The sequence below is a fragment of the Natator depressus genome, chromosome 3 (assembly GCF_965152275.1).
Source record: "Natator depressus isolate rNatDep1 chromosome 3, rNatDep2.hap1, whole genome shotgun sequence".
NCBI lineage: Eukaryota > Metazoa > Chordata > Testudines > Cheloniidae > Natator > Natator depressus.
In genome coordinates, this window is record NC_134236.1 from 157042770 (window position 1) to 157065364 (window position 22595).

Consider the following 22595-nt stretch of genomic DNA (forward strand, 5'->3'; position numbering starts at 1 on the left):
CAAGAGCTGTGCTTTGCTTGTTAAATGTATTTCACAGAGCCGATTGAGGCCAGGGTTGGGAGCACCACATTTGTCATTGAGTTGTAGCATGAATTCCATGTATTTCTAGGCTATGTCTATCCCCAGGAATTATTGCCAGAACCCTTTACACCACCACTGAAGCCACATAATTTGCAAGACCTCAAGAAAACAACTGTGTCTGTGAACAAATAGTGAGCTCTAAGTTGTTAAGTCAATCCTCTGTTTTGAAAATAACTTGTGGAAATGACATCATTTCTTAGGGAATTTTGGGAATTTGACCCATTCTCACATAATTCCTTTGGCCTCCCGGAAACCCTTTCGAAATCTATCACAAGCCAATGATTCAGGGAGCTGTCAAACTGTGGATACTCAGAAGGTAGTCCACCTCACTACTGTGGTGCTTGTGGACATGTAACAGAATGGTAGATGAAATAGTATGTCTGCTCTGCAATGCATGATTGCTCTTTATGTTGGTGCAATCATACGAGTTGAATTAGCTATGGTTTCATGCTCTAGTGTAGACATGCCAATGGTTTGTGTCATGTCTGTTGCAGAATCTCTTCCTGAGATGGGGTGCCCAAGCTCTCTGAGTCTTTATTCATGTCTTTCTTTTAGTTACCTTTGTAAAGTGTTTACACTGAGGAGCCTTCTATTCTGTGAGATAATAGTTGAACCTCACCTGTTTTGGTTGCATTTGTGTGTATAAATATAACATTGTAATATACTGTTATTAAGTAAGCTGTGTCTGCTCAATTCAGTTAGGGTTTATTTTAGAAACATCCCTTGAGGTTGTTAGACATCAGCAGTAGAAATCCAGAGAATATGGCTTCTTTAAAAAAAGAAAATTTACTTTTTTCTTTCAAAATTCAGCAACTATATACTGAAAATGTTATCTTGATAATTAGAAGTTTGAATATGTAACTTAAATGGAGACTTCTAAAATACACTATATAATTACATGTTAGACACTCACTTTGTTGAATTCACTAACCTGCATGCCTCCCTTAAGAGGTTGGAAGAGAAATTCTGAGTCACACTTTGTGTGTGTGTGTGTGTGTGTGTGTGTTTGTGCTGTTTTTGTTTTTTGTAGTTCTTGTTGTTTGGTTACAAATATTTACATCGGGAGCTGGTTGCAAGTATTTGTGAGCTTGCAGGGACCTGTGCTTATATTAGTAACTTGAAGAGCCAAAAACCTGAGCCTTGGAGTTTGTACCTGTCTCTTGCTATTTCAGGACTCTAGAGTGAGAATCCGGTATATACAGAACTTTCAATTTGAAGGGAAGAAGTTTGCGGAGGTCATTGGGGATTGATACACCAAAACCCCACGAAAATCCCTACAAATATCAGTCCCCCACAGAAGCAATGGCCTCAGCCATGGTAGAGAGCTGGAGTATCAATGACAGAAGCGATCAGATATTTGAGGATAAGCCCATCTTCATTCTCTTTTGCCCAATCTGCCCTTTCAACTAGGTAACAGACTTTATGACCGTGTTGGGAGCCACATCAGAGCTGATTAGGAACCAGCAACCATCTTTGGGAGATATCTTACCCTGTCCTCTCAGGCCTGGTCAGCTATCACTTCAGACAAATGGCTGTTGGATAGAGGTACTGTCATACAGATTCTTCACAGCACTGAGTCTCTTTACAAAATGCCTAGCAGTGTGAGCAGCCTACCTGAGAAGACAAGGCATTCATGTTTACCCCTGCTTGGATGACTGGCTGATCAGAGGCAGATCTCAGTTGCAGATAGCAGTGAGCTTGGAATGCCCTCTATCTCTCTTCATCTGGCTGGGCCATCTAGTGAACTATGAGAAATAGTCACTTACCAATCACAGATCATAGAGTTCATAGGAGAACTGATTGAATCCAGATCAGAGAAAACATATCTGCCTGAGGACAGCATCCATTCTTTACAAACACGCATATTTCAGTTATATCCAAACCAGCTATGATAGTATGGGTATGCATTGCAGTGTTAGGCCATATGTGGGGGTGCATGTAGTGATCCCGCTTGCCAGACTTCACCTGTGGCTCCTTCAGCTCTGGCTCAGGTTAGTCTATTCTCTGAGATATCAGACAGAAAGGTCACAGTAACACATTGTCATTGCAGAACTGGCTTAGGGGCAGGAACCCACAAACACATGGAAAAGGGTATCTTTTTCAGTTTTCTCCCAAACAAAGCTGCTAATCACGGCTGTTTTAGGGACGGGTTGGGGAGCTCATTTGGAGCACTTACAAATTCAAGAAACTTTGGTTCCAGATGACATGGGACTGCACACGAACATCCTGGAGCTTGGAGCTATCAAACTGGCCTGTATGGTATTCTTCTCTGTCTTCCAACAGCCAGTAGTGCAGATCTTCACAGACAACATGACAGCCATGTACTAAATAAACTCACCTCTCGGCTTGGAGGTTATTGAATTCTGGACTTGGTGCTCTCAAAACGGGGTAAACACACTGGCACTTCATCTTCCAGGAGTCAGCAACAGCCTTGCAGACATCTTCAGCCGGCAGTCTGATCTGGTCATGAATGGCTTTTGTACAGCTCCATCATGGGAGTGGCATTCAGTCCAGTTGGGATTCCCGTTGTAAAATTGTTTACCACTAAGTACTATGCCAAATGTCAAACTTTTTGTTCCAGAGGAAGTATGAGACCAGGATTGTTGCTGGAAGCCTTCCTCTACTGCAGTGGGACAGAGGCCTACTTTATGCCTTTCGACCGATTCCCAAGTCAGAAGGGACAATGCTGCAATCATTATTGTGGCTTCATAGTGACAGATATCAGCTAAAACTGTCTTGTTACAGATATCCATTCAGCCTCCAATCTAGCTCCCAGACCGTGGTGCTGTGAAATCGGGTTTGGACGGTTAGACATTCCATCCAGACCTGAAGTCTCTGTATCTGATGGTGTAGCTGTTGGCTGGCTAAGTACCATGGACAGACTGTTCCTACAGCCCTTGGTACTAAAGATTCTTTCTGCTTACTACATTTAAAACAAGGTGGTCTTTTGTCTGGGTCTCAGCTTGCCATCTGCCCATGCAGTCATGTTCTGTCTTTTCTCACAGCACAATACCAAAGTATCTCAAAGGATTAATGCACACTTATCCACCAGTTAGAGAGCCTACTCCTGCCTGGGACCTCAATATAGTCTTGCTGAGATTCATGGAAACTCCAGTTGAACCTTTCTCAGAATGCTGCTTACACTACCTCTCCCTAAAGGCTGTCTTCCTAGTTTCCTGTCACTTTGGCTGGAAGAGTAAGCTAGCTTCAGGTGCTTCTAGCGGAACATATTCCCCCCTCCCCCACAATATTCCTTTGACAGAAGGTGGAGCTAAAGTCTCACCCAGAATTAATTCCTAAACTAATCTCTCTGAATTTAATCTAAAACAGTCAATCTAGCTGTCATCTTCCCAAAACCACATGCTACACCAGGAGTAAAGGAATTGCACACATCAGATGCACAGGACTTTCCTTTATTACGTTGACAGTACCAAACCGTTTAGATGGTTGCCCCATCAATTTCTGGCTAGGACTGGGAGATCTAAAGGTCAGGCCATCCCACCACAAAGAATATCAAAATGCATCACCTTGTCTTATCAGTTGGCTGGTTTACCTCTCCCACCAAACATCAAGGCTAACTCCACCAGAGCTCAGGCAATATTCCTCCACCTGTTTCAAAAATGTGTCAGTATCAGAAATCTGCAAAGCAGCAATGTGGAATAACCCACTGACCTTTCTTAAACACTGTACTTTGCTAGGTCAGATGCCAAGTCCAGAAGAGCAATACTTCAATCACTGATCAACTGATGCAGCAGATATTCCTGAAGAAGGTGGGAATGAGGAGCTACTGCTTGCCAGTCACCTACACTGGGTTCTACATTGACATATGCTCCAAGAAGGAAGAATGGTTACTATTTCCTACAGTGACTGTAATTCTTCAAGAAGTTGTCAGCATAGATCCTGTGACTTGCCCTCCATCCTTGCATTTTGGAATCCTCACCTATCACAGGCTTCAAATGGCTGCTCTACCCTTTGCGACAGGGTCAGGCCAGATGGCTATAGGAGAGTAACAGAAGGCAGATATCTACTTAGCCTGGGGCTAATATCCTTTTTCCCTGTGTAAGGTAACAGGGAAGGTTCCAGAACAATCAGGAACCTTCTGGAGACAATTAAGACAGGCTGATTGGCTGCAGGTGTTCTAATCAAGAAGCTGCTAGAATCAATTAAGGCAGGCTAATCAGGGCACCTGGGTTTAAAGAGGAGCTCACTTCAGTTTGTGGTGCGTGTGAGGAGCTGGGAGCAAGAGGTGCTAGGAGCTGAGAGTGAGAACGTGGACTGTTGGAGGACTGAGGTGTACAAGCATTATCAGACACCAGGAAGAAGGTCCTGTGGTGAGGATAAAGAAGGTGTTGGGAGGAGGCCATGGGGAAGTAGCCCAGAGAGTTGTAGCTGTTGCACAGCTGTTGCAGGAGGCACTCTAAACAGCTGCATTCCACAGGGCTCTGGGCTGGAACCCGGAGTAGAGGGCAGGCCCAGGTTGCCCCCAAATCCTCCCAACTCCTGGTCAGACACAGGAGGAGTCGACCTGGACTGTGAATTCAGAAAAACGGCCAAGCTGAGGGCTGCCGTGAAGCTCCAAGGTGAGCAAATCCGCCAATAAGCGCAAGACCCACCAAGGTAGAGCAGGAACTTTGTCACACCTTGCACTGATGGACATGGCTTTCAAACAAATCTGATCACACACCCATGAGGCACCTGTGCACCTATAGTGGGATCCACACTGACAATGTCTTGAAGAACCAGAGTTACTCTAGGGGAAGTAACTGTCCTTCATTCTTTCCAGCAAATTGCACTTAGAAGTTTGCCCAGTAGTGCTGACTTTTCCCCCTTCCTCTGCTTGAGACCATATTTTTAAAAAAATTTTTTTTAAAGATTAATAATTTCCCCATGTTCATTATTTCTCCGCTCTGAATCTTGAAACACAGGGTGTAACAGCCAAAGAGAATTTTTGTGGGAGCTCTTTGCTAAAATATTGGAAGCACATTACTTCCTTGACTAATTGAGAAATAGGAAAACTTAGGTTTAGAAAAGCTCCTTCTTGGTAGCTTTAGGATTTGGTGGAAGTTACTCCCTTCATATGAACAATAAGGCAGCTTTCTTACCGTTCTACGTGGCAACATAAAACAATTATTGGGAACCAAATACCTAAAGTTTTTGCAGAATTTCAATTTAGGAAATTGTGCTTCATTTGTCTATATTGCATGTGCTTTATTCCTATATCAGAGGGGTAGCTGTGTTAGTCTGGATCTGTAAAAGCAGCAGAGTCCTGTGGCACCTTATAGACTAACAGACGTATTGGAGCATAAGCTTTCGTGGGTGAATACCCGGTTTGTCAGATGCATGTCACATGCATCCAACAAACCGGGTATTCACCCACGAAAGCTTATGCTCCAATACGTCTGTTAGTCTATAAGGTGCCACAGGACTCTTTGCCACTTTATTCATATAGACTTTTATTGTAGAATATTGCTTTAAGAGAAATTTCCATTTACTGTTGACTTGAAAAAATGGTCTCATCTAACAAACTTAAAATGTTTTCATGAGAGCCAATGGGACAACACCCAAAAAAATTTAACTTATTGTTGGGGAACTCTTCTTTCTGACAAGACTGCTCTTACTGTTACAGCCTACCAGCCAGTTAGCTAAATGTTCACAATCTGTACTGAAGCTTACCAATTGCATCTGCTATAAGGACTGTAATAACCACCTTCTGTAAATATGTCATTTGCCAGGATTCTCACTCCTGGGTATTATTTTCTTTGCACTGAGACTGGTAGAGTTTTCCCAACTCTAAAAGAACTTTGAACAGATATCAGGATAGAGTGTGAGGCAGGTATGCCGTCCCCTGTAAGTGCTTCTCCTCCATTGAAGAAGGCTTCTCTATGCCAGTTCATCTTGTATAAAAGGTCTTAGTAAAGCTAGTAGAGATAGTGATTTAGAAGAATGTAATAACCTCGTACTGGTTCAGGAGGTACCAGTCTATTGCAAATGGCCAACATTGAGCTCATCAGGTTGAGAGTCTGGCCTTTGATCACTCAGAAATGAGGGCACCTCTCTTTATCTTACCATGGGAGCTCTTTCCTGGACATCCTTTTTACCCCTGTTGGGTAGAAAACCATAGACATGTTATCTTTGCATAGGTAACAGTAACAGAGTAGTAATATCCCTACTCTTACTGTTTGCCCATTGAGGTTTAACATTATCAAGAGCTGTTGGGTTTCCACCAGACTTATGCTGCAGAGGTAAGAACTAAGAGTGAAAATCCTGTTGGAATTCGATCTACAGAGAAGCAGAATTGCAGTTAAGAATTCCATTTTTCAAACACTAAATTACAGCTGGGTGAGCATTTCTACGAAAACATTCAGATAATTTTAAAACAAAACTTGTTGGTATATCCCACAAGGCCTAAAACATTCTTGTTTTCTCTTGCTGTATTAACTTCTTACATAGAAAGGAAATGAATTTTAGAAAGAATGTTTTATATAAGCCATTTGAGACAGTCTGTTAAGGAAATACCAGCTGTCAAGAAAGATGCAGCCAATATTGAGTTATATTAAAAATATTCTTAAGGAAGTATGCGTCCAGAAAAAGTGGCTTAATTAAAGCATTTCAACTACTTCTCTGAAGCAAGGTCACTTAAATTCCAAGTAAATCTCATAAATGTGAAAATCAAGAGGACTTATTTTTTTCTCCCCCTCCTCTCACCTCTCCTTAAGGGAAAAATATTTTGTTTTCTCTTAAGATTGTCTCTTTTAGGTTCTGACTGGGAGGTGGTTCCCCAACACAGCAGAATGAGGAAATGAGTATCTGGTTAAAAATTTTAGTTAGCAGGAAGATCATAAAGGTAAACAGTCACAATGCTTTGTCTTTTAATCCTCAAACTCCATAAATTTGCTTTCATCAATACCTTGTAGTTTTAAAATAAGATAAAATTAATGTTTTAACGAGAGGAAAAAATAGGAAGATTAAACTTCAGGATTATCATATTACCTTTTTTCTGTCTAAATCTGCACCTTAAGAGTAATTAATAGCACTATGCAGTATTGTGTTGCTGAAGCGGAAGAATATAGCAAAGTGCGTTAGATACCCATGAAAATATAATGAGCTAGGATTTAGATAAAAAGCTACAATCGGCTTGTGAAGCATATTAAAAATGATTGGATTTACTATTTTTTTTCCTTTACTTTTTTAAGTTCAGTCTAGACTGTTGGTTAAGGGGTTATACTCTGAATACACAATTACACTGTATTAGCCTGAAACACAAGCTTTTGGGTTAATTACAGCTTTAATGTTTGGTTTGTGCACCCATTAATCTGCTTGTTTTGACCAGCTTTACTCTTTTTTCAATATGTTTATGGTATTTGAAATTATGCTTTCTTTCTTTCTAGGGGGTATTTGTAGAGCACCAGTCACTGAAACATTTGTGTACAATTCTAAGCATAAAGAGAAAAAAATAGGTGCTGAGACCCATGTAAGTACCTAGATATTTATTTTAAAAAATAAATATACAAAGGGCAAAACTATAGGCAGAGTTCGTAGCTGTCTATCGTTAAGGCTTCCGAATGCTTTCCATGATAAGACTGTGTGTTTAATGCATTTTGCCATCCCTGTGAAAATCTGTCCAAGTTATAATAAGCCTCTGAAAATCTCACTTAGCACATGCTCACCCATACCATCTATGCATCAACTAAACTGTGTGTGCGCCATCCTCACAGAGTGACTGAGCATGCTCTATCCCCGGGCTGAAGGGGCTGAGAAGGCATTTCCCTGCACTTCCTTCCCATGACTACCAGGGGCTGCTGTGGTGCGAGGCAGCAGAACTGACTGTAGGGAGACTCCTTTCTTTGCGTTCAGTGCTGTACCTGCTAGTGCCCAGACAGCATGGAGGAGGAGGAAACAGCCTGACTGGAATATAGAGGGCTAAGGGGCAGAGGTAGTAGGGACAGAAGCTGGGGGGAAAGAAATAAGAGCCAGGGGAGAAGGAGGGATAGGAACAGAGTGAGGCATGAGCTCGCTGGGGATCAGGGAGTCGGAGGTAGGGGCAGAATAGTCTGTAACCACTAGAGTACAATTTCCTCTAGAACCTGGAATTGAACCTAGGACACTGTGTGGCTGGCCCATATACAGGATAACAGCCTGCTGCTGCGTCTACCATTTACTTGATTATCTTGCTTTGTAGAGGCGTGTGCTGTAAATCTAAAGGTTCTGACTCTGCTGATGACCTGTGTGAGGATCGTTATGGATCCACAGTATTAAATTCTTGGGTTTTTAGCTTGCTTTTTATTTTTCCACGTAATATCCTATGTATTTAATGTTAAAAAAATGTTGAGGTTGCAAAGTCAAGCACTCAAGATGCGAGAATTAGTGTTGCTTGTAGAATCTTAATTTGTAACTCTTGTTTGTATGTGTTGCAATTCAGAGCTGGCTGCACCTCTGATATTTTCGTGCATCACTGAGTGTGCCTTCTCCAGGTTTTAGACTTTTACCTTTCTGAGGTGGAATCTTGCAATTCTTCCACTTCAAAAAGGTGCTGGGCTGTAGCGCCTTGTGTACCAACTGTGATTACTCAGCAGGCCTGACTGGATTTGGCTGTCCATAGTCTTTGCTTGAGATCTGTGACCAGTGTGACCCAGAACAGGTTTTTCAAAATAAAGTATTGTTTGTTCTTAACAGCAGGAACAAAGCATTACAAGAAAAAGGGCTTTAACTGAATAGTCTATATGCATTTGTCTTACCTAAAGCTTAGGTAGGCTTATCTTCTCCCAGGCACCCCATTCTGGAGGCTGAGGTTCAGTCTGTTTCTCTGTGGTCCCTATGTCATCCTCCCTGTGCTTCAGTGTCTCTGAGTGCAAAGTTCTTTGTTCTATATTCCTGCTTGAAGGCTCCCCACTTCTGAGGTTACAAGTGGGGACCTCCCACTGGGGTCAGCAGCCAGACAGTTGATCTCATCGGGAATAGATGTAAACTTTAAAGGGCGCGATCGAAGGGCACGATGTATGCATTTTCCTGTTAAATACTGATTATTGGGGCAGTCTGAAGCTATGGTCCCCTTCCTTGGGAGCATACCAGTACTCCTGCTGGAATTAACCCTTTGTAATTGTATACCAAACAATACAATAACAATGAAATGGATGGACATGTTTATAAAATGTTACACACATCTCCCACATTCTTCACAGTATGCAGTATGATTCAGCTGTAATCATATACTATTTTTTCAACAGGACTCCTGCTTCTATTCACTACACAGGATGGGCCAGGCTCTGGGGATGAATCAGGGTTGTGTAGTGAAGGAGATGGTTGTCTGTAGGACCCCTGTCTTATTTATTACAGATGTTGCTGGAAGGTGTGTGGTGAATGAGGTCCAACATTTCAGGAAGAAAAAGGATGATTTCTTGGTTCCAACAGTTGAGTGCCACACTGGAACATTTAATTCAATCCCTGGCTGTGCCAGAATTCTTATATGATGTTAGGCAAGTTATGTTAACTAAATGTTTCCCAGGTCATCACTAATTGTGTATTCCTTATTTTCTGAGTGCCCAGCTCTAGACCTTGGTGTCTGATTTGCAGAAGTGCTGAGCACGCACAGCTGCAACTGAAGTCATTTAGCGCTGTACTTTGACCAGTAAGTGCTATATAATGCTAAGCACCTTGAAAAATCAGGCCATCGGCATCTCAAATTGGACATCAAAAATTAGTGGATACTTTTGACCTTACTCTCTCTGCCTCAATTCTTGAGCTGTAAAATGGGGATTCTATCATCTTATCTCACAGAGGGGCTGTGAAAATAAACAGTTGTGAAGCATTTGGATTCTGTGGTTCTCATAACTCTATAGTAAAACATGAACAAATTACTAATTTTAATAGTCCAAGTGTGTGATTAATGAGGATAAAACAAAATATTGAATAGCCACTCATTAAATGAATGTGGTCCATTCTGTGACGTGAATGAGGTGGGCATACTATGGAAAAAATAAAATCTGATTGAGTGGTTAAAGACGGTAGCACAATGCATAGGCAAGAGAAACCTTAATACTGTTCGTTCTTATGTCTGCTTGACTTTTCTCAGCCTTAATATTCTTTAAATGTATTTTTGTGTGTAATCTAAATATATAATTTAAAACAAGTACGTTGGGTGAGGTTAAACCCATCTAAAGCTGACAGTGTTAGCACAGTATGTTATGATATTAAAACTATTGTTTCCTAACGCTGAACTCTGGATGGTGGTATATCGAACCTAGAATGGTCAGTTTCAGACTAAACATTCTGTGGAAGCTTGCCTTAGAAATGGTCATAAACATGATCAGTCTAGAGAAATCTCTCATGTAACTTGTAGATGGAGTTTTCTCTGTTCCAAAGAATGAGCATGGTTAGGCAAACTATTTCAGCATATACAAATTGTCAAGAACCATAAGACCATTACTGAATCTCTAGAGGGCTAACTAATTTGAGGGTTTCTTTATAGAGCAGTTGATCTGGACCTGAAAAGAGAAAGTAATGATGCTCTCCCGATTGCCTCGCTTCTCAAATGCTTTGCTGAACAGTAAAATAGTGAAAGCCATGTCTACGCTGCAAACTTAGGTTGACACAAGTTATATTAGAATAAAGATGCTGCTGTTAGTATATTGCTTGTGCATGTACATATTTGGCTCCTTGTGTCTGTGCTGTGTGTACTCATGAGTGCTTGTGTTGATGCACAGTACGGTGCACTATGGGTAGGTATACTAGTGTGCCGTCTGCCACTGTCCAGCGCACTGTCTTCTGGGAAGTTTTGGCAATGTGTGGTAGGGCAGAAATGAGTTGTAAGTGGTGACTAAAATGGTTTCAGTCCTTCCTGAAGATAGAAACCCAATAAGTAACGATGGGAAAACTGGGCCCATCATAAACCTCACCATCTTTCACTCAAAGTGCATTTTTTTTATCTTTGCCTTCTCTAAAGTTCAGGGGGCTTTAAAAGGGACAGGGGCCTTGTGGTCTCTGTGACCAGATATTTTTAAAAAAAGCAAACAAAAAACCCTCCCCAAATCAGGCACTCTATTGCATACGCTTCACCGCTAGGGAAGTGAACAAATATGTGGCAGATATTAGTCACGTTGCTTAATGCACTAACGGAAGGTGCTTACATACTATGGTGATGAGTGTGGAATAAGAAAACTTGTAGAGTAAACAGGCAGATGTCACTGCATAGGTGACTGAGTCACATTTTAAAGCATTTCTTTGCAACCATAGTGTTTTAAAGAAGATGGCACTCAAACAAAAGTACTGTTACACCCACCCAGGGTAACATGACTCTGTTTGAACCTGAAGTGAAGTGATTTCTCACTTTCTTTCCCAGTCAAGATGAAGGATGCTTATCTATATTCAGAATTTATTAATAACCATATTTTTGCATTGAATACATTTTCATTGTGTATTTAGTGCCAGTCAAACTAGCTTCATCTTTCATGCTTTGAAAGTTAAGGTAAGCCTAATGGCAGACATTTGATTTGAATGTATTTTAATTTAGATGACACATGGATCAAAACACAGTTTTATTCATAAAAGTGATAACAGGGCGAGAGTTCTTCAAACTGTAATCCAAAGAGAATTATTGATTTTTTTTTTAACATGGTAGGGAAGTACTCTAGTTTTTTTTTTTTTTAAGTTTGTTCCCCCATCTCTAAGTGCTTCGTATGACCCCAGGGTAAAGCTTTTCTTCAGCTGTTAGCTAAGGCAAAACTAATCATCTTTACAGTTTTCTCTGATAGTAAATTAGAGTAAGACTACTGAACTGTCTCTGCCAGTCAAAATATTGTATTTGGTCAGACTTCTTTAAGCTTTTCCTTTAGAGACGTAATGTGAAAAAAAGCTGCACCAGGGCTAGTTGTCTAGTTGTCTGTACATTGCTTTTGCCTCTGTCCTACAAGGCAGGTGGAAGTTAATTTAAATCACTTTAAGGGTCAGTCTGTATCACAAAACTAGATCAAAATTACAAGTTATGCAAGGCTTACAGAGCAGTCTCTTTGCTCTGCTCAGTTGAAGTTTGTGGCAGGGAGAGGAATTATTTAAGCTCAGTACCAATGTGAGCACAAGAACAAATGGATATAAACTGGCCATCGGGAAGTTTAGACTTGAAATTAGATGAAGGTTTCTAACCATCAGAGGAGTGAAGTTCTGGAACAGCCTTCCAAGGGAAGCAGTGGGGGCAAAAGACCTATCTGGCTTCAAGATTAAATTCGATAAGTTTATGGAGGAGATGGTATGATGGGATAACACTATTTTGGCAATTAATTGATCTTTAACTATTCATGGTAAATAAGCCCAATGGCCTGTGATGGGATGTTAGGTGGGGTTGGATCTGAGTTACTACAGAGAATTCTTTCCTGGGTATCTGGCTGATGAATCTTGCCCACATGCTCAGGGTTCAGCTGATCTCTATATTTGGGGTCGGGAAGGAATTTTCCTCCAGGGCAGATTGGAAGAGGGCCCTGGGGTTTTTTCGCCTTTCTCTGTAGCATGGGGCACGGGTCACTTGCTGGAGGATTCTCTGCACCTTGAAGTCTTTAAAACATGATTTGAGGATTTCAGTAGCTCAGACATAGGTGGGAGGTTTATTGCAGGAGTGCGTGTGCAGGAGGTCAGACTAGATGATCATAATGGTCCCTTCTGACCTTAATAGCTATGAAAAAAAAAAAAAAGTATTTGAGTGCAAGATTTGGTTCCTGTACTTAATAAATATGTAACAGAAGCTGCATTTAGTTTGGAAAGGTCAGATGTAATATGTCCTGGAGTAATTTTCCATCTATATACTCGGTTTCTTTATCTGAGAGTTTGGAAGTACAGAACTTTGAAAATAAAAAGACAAATTATTCTACTTCATTAAGTGCCACAGGAAAAGTGACAAATGGGTGTTATTACTCACCATTAAATTTCAAACTGCAGCCTGTCATTTTGAAATATCTAAAATCTCTCATGTCCCTGGCGTAGCTGTTGGGGGACCTGTCTACAACATTACCACTAAAAAGGGCTTTTATTTATTTAATTGCATTGCAGTAGCACCTAAGGGCCCCAATCAGGGATGAGGACCCCTTTGTGTCAATCACTGCACAAAATGTCTGTTCAGTGACTAGTACAATGGGACTCTGATTAGAACCCCTAGGCACTACTGCAGTACAAAAAAACAAACCCAAAAATCCACCAACTTTCTTTTTTAGAGGAATTTCTATAGAAAGGATGTTCATTGTTCCCCTAGGATACCTAATTACTAGAAGTCCCCCCTAGTTCGGTCCATGAGCCCTCCCTATTAACTACATGTTTGGTTATCATAATTTTTCCACTGAATGCATCCGGTGAAGTGAGCTGTAGCTCACGAAAGCTTATGCTCAAATATATTTGTTAGTCTCTAAGGTGCCACAAGTCCTCCTTTTCATTTTGCAGATACAGACTAACACGGCTGCTACTCTGAAACCTATTTACAGAACTGTTAGTGATAGCTGGTCTTACAGGCTTTTTCATTGTTACTAGGAGGTTTAAGAAACGTGTATGGGTTTCTAGTTTGCCAACAAAGCAAGCAGTCATTATTTGAGATGTGGGAGATGTTGCCTCCTGTAATCATGAGCTGAAGACAGGCTGTGTCTGTGGCTGTGGATTAAGTCAAGATGCTGAAAGATTGTGAGGCAGTTTACACTGGAATGCCAGACTAGTTTTCTCCACTTGATTTCAGGAAAGCTTTCATTCTAGAATCTTGGATTTATCCTTCAGTACACCAAACAACTTCTATCCTTCTCCTAGTCTTTTCTAAAATCTTACTGCTTCCATTACTAAACATCCACTCTTGCTTTTGTGGAGGGGGAAAAAGAAAATACTGTCAAGTAAAAAACCCATAATTTCATAAAATACGTATCATATAACCTGTCATGCTCTTGGCTGTTGTTACATCTCTTCTTTATCCCATTTCCACACCCCATATCTCCTGTCTGTATTTGTTCATTTAGATCATTTTAAACTGATGGCTAAATATATGTAAATGAAAAGGAACTTAAAATAGTTTCTCTTATATCCTGTGGACCTGTCTAGAAAAGTAGACATTACATTGGTGAAGGAGAGCAAATAACTGATATCAAGAAGGCTGACGTGTTTCATGCATGTTTTGCTTCAGCCTTCACTAAAAAAGGTAAATTATGACCAAATATTCAACACGATTAATATTAACAACAAGGCGGAAGGAACACAAGTCAAACTAGGGAAGGAGTGGGTTAAGGATAAGTTAGATGTAGTGTATTCAAGTCAGCAGGGCCTGATGGAATTCATCCTAGAGTACTTAAAGAACTAGCTGAAGCAATCTCAAAACGGTTAGTAATTAATATCTTAGAGAACTCCATGGAGGACGGGTGAAGTCTCAGAGAAATGGAGAAGGGCAAACATAGTACCGATCTTTAAAAAAGAGAACAAAGAGGACCCCGAAATTATAGACCACTTAGCCTCAATTTGATATCTGGAAAGATAGTGGAACAAACTATTAAAAATCTATTTCTGAGCCCCTGGAAGTTGATAGATTTATAATAGCCAGCATGGCTTTGTCAAGAACAAATTATATCAGCCAACCTAATTTCCTTCTTTGACAGGGTTACTGGTCTAGTGGATAGGAAGGAAGGAGTAGATGTGATACATCTTGATTTTTAGTAAGGCTTTTGAGACAGTCCCACATGGCTTTCTTATAAGCAAATTTAGAAAAATTTGGTCTAGATGAAATTACTATAAGGTTGGTACACAACTGGTTGAAATACTGTACTCAGTGTAGTTAATGGTTTGCTGTGAGGGTGTATCTCGGGGGGTCTTGCAGTGGTCAGTCCTGGGTCCTGTACTATTCAATATTGTCATTAATGACTTGGATAATGGAGTGGGGAGGATGCTCATAAAATTTGAAGATGACACCAAACTGGGGGTGGAGGGATTACAAACACTTTGGAGGACAGGATTAGAATGTAAAACAACCTTGACGAAGTAGAGAATTAGTCTAAAATCAACAAGATGAAATTCAATAAAGACAAGTGCCAAAGTACTTAATGCAGAAAGGAAAAATCAAATACACAACTACGAAATGGGGAGTAACTGGCTAGATGCTAGTACTGTTGAAAAGGATCTGGGGGGTGTAGTGGATCACAAATCGAATGTGAGTCAAGAGCGTGATATAGATGTGAAAAAGGTAAATATCATTCTGGGGTGTATTAACAGGAGTGTTGTATTTAAGACACAAGAAGTATTTGTCCCACTGTACTTGGCATTGGTGAGGGCTCAGCTGGAGTACTGTGTAAAGTTCTGGTTGCCTAACTTTAGGAAAAATGTGAATTTCCAGAGGAGAGCAACAAAAATGATAAAAGGGTTACAAAACCAGACGTATGAGGAAAGGTTAAAAACCTGGGCATGCTTAGTCTTGAAAAAAGACTGAGGGAGGACCTGTTCTCCATGTCCACTGGAGATAGGACAAGAAGTGATGGGCTTAATTTGCAGCAGGGGAAATTTGGGTTAGATACTAGGAAAACTTTCCAATTGTAAGGCTAGTGAAGCTCTGGAACAGGCTTCCAAGGGAGGATGTGGAATCCTTATCACTGAAGGCTTTTAAGAACAGGTTGGACAAACACCTGTGAGGGATGGTCTTGGATACAGACTAACATGGCTGCTACTCTGAAACTGAGGTTTACCTTGTCCTACCTCAGCTCAGGGGGCTGGACTTGATGACTACTCACGGTCCCTTCTAGCCCTACATTTGTATGATTCTATGATCTTTCTAACAGACAGTGGATACAGGAAATCAACAACACTTGTAGCTGGATAAGCTGTTCCTTTTAAACAAATACATCTGCTTTTAACTAGAATCATTAAAAAAATATTTTGTTAGGCTGCATTATGATACAGAACTATTCAGACCTCACACAAGGTTAGAGAAGCTTTTAAACTAGAAACATTTCTGTCTATTTGTATTTTATTTTTATTTCCTCTTGTTTGTTTTTTTGTCAGTGACCGTTGAATGAAAAGAGTCTCATTTTACTGTGATTTCTTCATATTTCCACCCTGAAGACCTGATCCTCTGTGACATCACATTTTATTCCCTGAACAACCTCTTGCAATATCATAAACAGTATTATGGGCTAGAATAGTGGTTCCCAAACTTTAATGTACCACTTTCTTAAAAAATTGAGGTTTGAAGTACCATATGCAAATTTCTCCTTTTTATGCACCTTTATTTTAGGCCTTAACAGGCTTAAATATTTCCAGACTCTTTAGTAAAATAAATGCCTACGGAAGTCTAAAATATTCCATTCTAGCAAGGGCTGGTTGGAAAGTGAAAATTCTGTTTTGCAAAAAAATGTAAGGTTTCAACATTTGTTTTCGTTCCAATATGGAACGAAACCAAGACCTTTTGGGAAATTTTTTGCAAAAAAGAGGCCAACCCTACACTAATCAGTAGTTAGGGTACTCTTATCTTGTTTTGACCAGATCTTCCATTGTGGACCTGAGAAGCCTTCCTGACGAAAGAGTCATCAAAACCTGTAGATTTCCCTGAAAAGTTGTGGTTTTGATCAATTAGCATTTTCCAGCAATTTCTTTCATGTTACAAGAAACAAACGACATTAGATATACTGGCAACTTAAAAATATGATGTTTTAAAACTTATTACCTGCTATTGTTAAAAGTGACATTTAAGATTTCTGATCTTTCAGCTACAGCAGAAAATTATTTTTCTTTCAGGTTTGTGCATTTGATAGCACTTGTATGTTCAGTTTCACTGCTTTGCTACAGGGTTTTTCACACAGTAACCAAGGAGAGAAAAACACCTTAAACCTAGGAAAATGTGGTTATAAAACCACAAAAATTGATAGAGGGTATAGGAGTAAGTGTAGTAACTGACACCACTTTATTTGTGTTTTTAAAAAAGAACTAGCTTTCATTTTGACAGTAACTCTTTATTAAAGAATGAGAGCGAAGAAATGCAGAAAACATGACTTTTATGGGCTTGTTTCTCAAGAAAAAACTGTTCAGTCTTTCTGTGAGGATGTCGCTGCTCTTTCAGGTCCCTGTTCTGGAATACTCCTTTTCCTACCCAGATAGAGCCTTTTGGTGCCTGTAAATTCAGTAAACTTTAAAAAGTGCCTATACATTTTAATTGCCCTTCTTGATATACTTTTGTTTCATTTGATAACATTTTCATTGGCACATCAAAATATTTACCCCACCTATTTTCATTTGCTAACACTGAGAAAAGTAACATTAAATAATGTTAAAATAAATGGCGTGAGTTCTAGGGTCATTGCCCATCTGTTATTTATTTTGATACATGCTAAAGTCCACTAAAAACTGATCACGTCAGTAATATTTCAGCAGCTAAGCAGTGGCTTCAGAAACTAACCCTGCTGAAAATCCTGTGAGATGCAGTTTTGGACAGTGAACATATCAAGAAACTCAGTATCTTCAAACAGTACTTAGGACTCCCTAGATAGTGCACATTCGACAAAGGTGGTAAAGGTCACTTTCTGACCTTGAAACAACCTTCTGCTGTAGATTGCATTGAATTATTAAACCAAATAATATAAACAAAGAAAAACCTTTGATTAACCTTGCTTCTCAAAGTGTCTTGACCTTTATGGAGTCCTACTGGTTGACATTTTTAAGATTGTTTTAGTAATATTTCCTTCCTTTATAGAAGGTTTTATTTGTGTTCTTCCATCTTGTTTATATCTTTTTTTTTCATTTGATATTTCTTCACAGATAGAGCGGTATCTGCATTATGTATCTACTTTGTTATTGTAGGAGAGTAATGATGTGGGCCTTTGTATATAACATTACAGTAATGTAATTTTATAAATAGACACATTACAAATAAAAGGTATAGCAAATAATTACTGAAAGACTTAAAATATGAGGAAAAAACTAAAGGCAGCTAAGCAACTACATAAAACCATTTTAAAGGTCAGATACATATCTACAAGTAAATGAGTGATAAAGCATATAACATCTATTTAGTACTGAAGGTATTGGTGATAACTTCAAATCAGGAAAATAGTTTAAACAGAGATATGTTAATTTTACTTTGTGGTTTATTGCAACTTAATTTTTGTTTAAATTTTACTGTAATACTGCATAAAATACCATTGTTTCCTGATAACTTTGATTCTTACACTTCACTAGATTCTGTGGGGAAAATGACTGTGCAGCCACTTTGGGGAGTTATTCCATGTCCTGGCCACACCAATCTGAAGGATAGGTAGGATAGTGGTACTGATGAGACAGACTAAAGGAACACAGGTTCTTTGTTTGCCCATAAAGCAGAGCACCGTCCCCCTTCTGGATTTCTCCATTTGGCTTCCTTTTTTTTCTCTTTTCCCAGTGGTAGCAGCAAAAGCTACAGAAGGCCACGAATGACCAGTTAGCAAAGAGTCACTGCAGGCGTGGTCTATCTACTACTCTGTACAAACTGTGGTTTTGCTGCTTGAGATTGTAGCTTCCAACAGCTCTTGAAAGGTCACACCAGCAGTGTCTGCTAATATGGCTCCACACCCCTATCCTGCTGTGGCTCCCACAGGAAAGGAACTTTTCAGCACTATCATGGTTAAATCTTAACACTTGGGACTTAAGCCAGTCAATAGTCCCAACAAGGCCTTGCTGTCTTGAAAGGACAATTCCTACATGCCTGCCCTTGCTAGTTCTGTCTTATAAGAAGCCTAAGGAAAAACTAAATCCCCCACGAGAGATCAAAGCTTTTATTTCTCACTTCATCCCCTGGTTTGCAGGTCTCTCTTGCCACCTTTTGTCCTAGAGCCAATCTGGAGGACCCAAGAGCGAGACCCACCACAGCATTCAGTCAGATAGCCCAGAGGAATGGCAATTTTTACTTAAACATGTGGGTGAGGCCCTTAAAACTAAATGAAACTGAGCAAAATTAAGATGCTAGTTCTTGTTATCCCTACTCTCTGTGCCTTTCATGGTAGATTCCAGAAAGTAAAAATCATTGCTAGTCTTCTGTCACATTACCGATAGTCATCTCTCTGGCACATTAACATTGTAAACCACTGACTCTTTGGGCTTAGTTAAATTGACTATCAAGCATTAAAAGATGACTGTGGAGTTTTTGGGCTCTTGAGTAACTATGTCCTCTAATGACCCTTCAGTATTCTTTTTTAAAAAAAAATCAGAAAGTACTATCAGATCCTTCACCTTCACCTTCACTAGGAAGACTTTGTGGTTTTGTCACTGGGTGAGTGAGTTATCTGATACACAGATGATGGCAGTCCTTTTTTGTGGATCCAGATTGTTCAGTGACAGAGTGAATACTGCTTTAAAGGAAAATATGAGAATGATGGGATTAGATACGTGTTACGGATGACCTGAATATCAGTGTTGTAGTAAATAAACAAATGAGTCCCTCAGGAGTTTTAGCACATCTTTGTTTCACCGGAAATCATGAAAATAGTAAAGCTCACCAATAGCTTCAGTACCAAAGATACGTTATGTTTTTTATCACTTATTTAACTTGTAGGTATCTATCTGACCTTTAAAATGCTTTTATGTGGTTGTTTATCTGCTTTTAGTATTTTGTTCATATTTCAAGTCTTTCAGTAATTATTTACCATACCTTTTATTTCTGCTTTTCTAGGTACTGGGTCTATTTATAAAATGACATTCCTGTAATTTTGCTTCAGGGCTTAAGATGACCTCTACCTAATGGAGCCTGGGAGGAAACTTTTCTGGGGGAAGGTTATCCCATAACTGCCTATTTCAGGGTTTCATGTACCTTCCTCTGAAGCATCTGGTATTGGCCACTGTCAGACTAGAGGAGTAGATGGACCACTGGTCTGATCCACTAGTCAAGTTCCTATGTTTCATCCACAGGTCGCTTCCACTGAAGCACTTCTTCCATCAACACAGCACAAGAGATCAAGTCTTTTAGCTCTAGACACCATAGAGCTTCATTCTCCATAACAAGTTTTTTGTTAAGCACAGAGAAGTTGGATTTCAATTTCAGAATCAGCCCTTTCATCAACCAGGAGAGTCTTCCAGATCCTCTTAGGGGAGGCAGCCCAGGAAAGAGTCCTTCAGACAATTCTAATCTCCCTCACTTCTCCAGAGTGAAACTCCGAAAACATCAACAGCATGGGCCAAAATAACAAAGGACGAATTGGGTATTGTCAGTATTTAAAGAGTTTATTTAGTACAATTCTTCTCCTTCCTTCGCCCTGGGATAATTTTGTCAAACCTCCAATAGAATCCGCAAAAGAGAAAAGTGTTTCTTCAGGCTCTAAATTATCTAATTTGGTTAGAGGCCATAATCTGTATCAGAAGGAACAAGAATTATCAAGAGTATACCAACCCTTCTGCAGTCCCCCAAAAAATCCTAGAGCAAGTGCCTGGTCTTGAAGTGGTTCAACGAATACATTTGTTGCCAGAAGATCAAGATAGTAGCTACTTGGATCCTATTCTGTTTTATATAGGTGTTCATACTGCGCACATCTGAATACCTTCTGGTAGTGCATTGAGCAATGTAGCAACTCATCTGTCATGTGGTGTTTGCTCTCTCCTCTTCTCCCCAGAGGGAGAAGCATGTGGAATGTCATCTTGTGGTAGGTTTTAGATTTGTTTTTGTGTTGGTTAAATATACCTGTTGCTATGTGTTTATATTAGAGAAGGCAGGATCAAAGAAGTGCACCTTACATTTGAAGCAGAAAGTGGTAAAGTTTGTGATAATCCTTAGTTCCTGGGGGAGTTCATTCCACAGTCTGAGACCAGCCCTGGAGAAAGTCCTGACTCCTGCACAGACGAGCTTTATTCTTATTGTTGAGAGTTCTATTGTGCCAGTGTGTGAAGTTGTTGACCACGGTCTTCATTCTGGAGCTTTAAATGGCATTTTAGATATCTTTGGGCCCAGGCCATAGAGCACTTTGAATATAAGGACTGAGACCTTGAACTAAATCCTAAATTCTATGGAAAGCCAATATAGAGAGCAGAGGAAAGGCATGATGTACTGTCCGTAGCGCCTGTTGCTAAGGAGACATTCTTCAGTGTTTTGTACTAGTTGGACTTTCCTAAGTGTTTCAGGTTTCATGCCCCGGTATGTTGCACTACTGTAGTCGAGCTGAGGGGTGACAGTCATGAATAACTGAGTCCACGTCTTCGTCTGCCAGGATTGGACAGAGTTCCTACCCAACTGGAGGTGGTAGAAAGCATTACTAACAGCTATTGCTATATGAGAATTCAGCATTAGTGAGGAATCCAAGAGCACTGCTAAATTAGACTGAATTTGACCAATTTTGGCTTCAGTTACATGGGCCTGTAGTTAGTTGGCTTTTGGCTAGATTCTCTGTGAGCTTGCTCAGGAATGACCGATTTGACACCTGGGCAATAGTTGGCTAGGACTGAAGTCTCCAGGGTGAGTAGGATAGCCTATTGCATGTTGGAAGGAGGAAGGGAAGATTCTATATCTGTATGAAGCGTTGGCTATTTTGGAAAGGAGGGCATCAGTTGTTCATGGCTCTTTTACGAGCCAGGAAGGGCCTGAGATTGGATTCACAACTCTTGGGTCAGGATTCCTTTAGGGTGTCCAGAACCTCTTGATGAGTGAATGTATTTAACTCTGGGACTGCAGATAAGCTGTTGTTTGGTGGGTGCAGACGGAGCGGATTGATGCTGTTTGAGAAGGCTTCCCGAGTGTGTGTGATCTTTTCAGTGAAGGAGGATGGATAGCTCTTTGCAGTACTTGATGCTTGGATCTGCAGATTGTAGGTAGATACTCAAGGTTGATGAAATGATTTACTATCCTGGATATCTCCTTGAGGCAGGATTTGGCAGGATCAGGGAGGCTGATAGGAAGGTTTTCTTGGCTGTAATACAGCCTCAGCACAAGACTTGAGGAATTAATTGTATTTCATCCTGTCTGAATCAATCTCTTTTCTCTCTTTATCGAGCACTGAGTGTCAGAAAACCAAGGAGCTCTGTGTGGACAGTGGGGAGGAAGGGACCATTTGGGGGCCAGCATGTCAATGGCCAAGGACAGTGTAGAATGGTGATGATTCACCAGTCCTCAGCTCCTCATCCTATGATGATGTTCCACTTTGTTGGAACTCTTAAACTTTTCATTCCCCAGCCACCTGGGAACTAAGCCTTGGTCTACGCTACCAAATTCCTTCAGTATAACCATATTGCTCAGGGATGTGAATAATCCACAGCCTGGAGCGACATAGTTATACTGACCTAAATGCTAGTGTAGATAGCACTATGTTGGTAGAACGTCTTCTTTCATCAGCATAGCTACTACGTCTCATGGAGGTGGCGTTATTAAGCCAACGGGCTTAGAGTGTCTTCATCAGAAGCGCTACAGTGGCACACCTGCATTGGTGCAGCTGTGCTGCTGTAAATTTGTAGTGTAGACCTGTCCTCACTCAGTCCAGGAACCCTCATGGGCACTCTCCATAGTCAGAAACCTGTGGTCTCCTGATTGATGTCCTGAAATGTTGGAGGGTAGAAGAACAACAATTTAATTTAAA

At 40.3% G+C, this 22595-nt stretch overlaps 1 protein-coding gene across 3 annotated transcripts in view; it reads left to right on the plus strand.

The window, feature by feature from the left end:
• Nucleotides 1-22595, plus strand: part of LCLAT1 (lysocardiolipin acyltransferase 1) — a 200259-nt gene that overhangs the window by 30223 nt on the left and 147441 nt on the right. The window contains exon 1 of one of the 3 annotated variants that reach the window (XM_074949145.1): nucleotides 7470-7552. The exons of the other annotated variants lie outside the window; for them this stretch is intronic. The gene's annotated coding sequence lies outside the window, so the exon portion shown is untranslated. Of the gene's footprint in view, nucleotides 1-7469; nucleotides 7553-22595 lie in introns of those variants that run through there. 3 annotated transcript variants of the gene reach the window in all.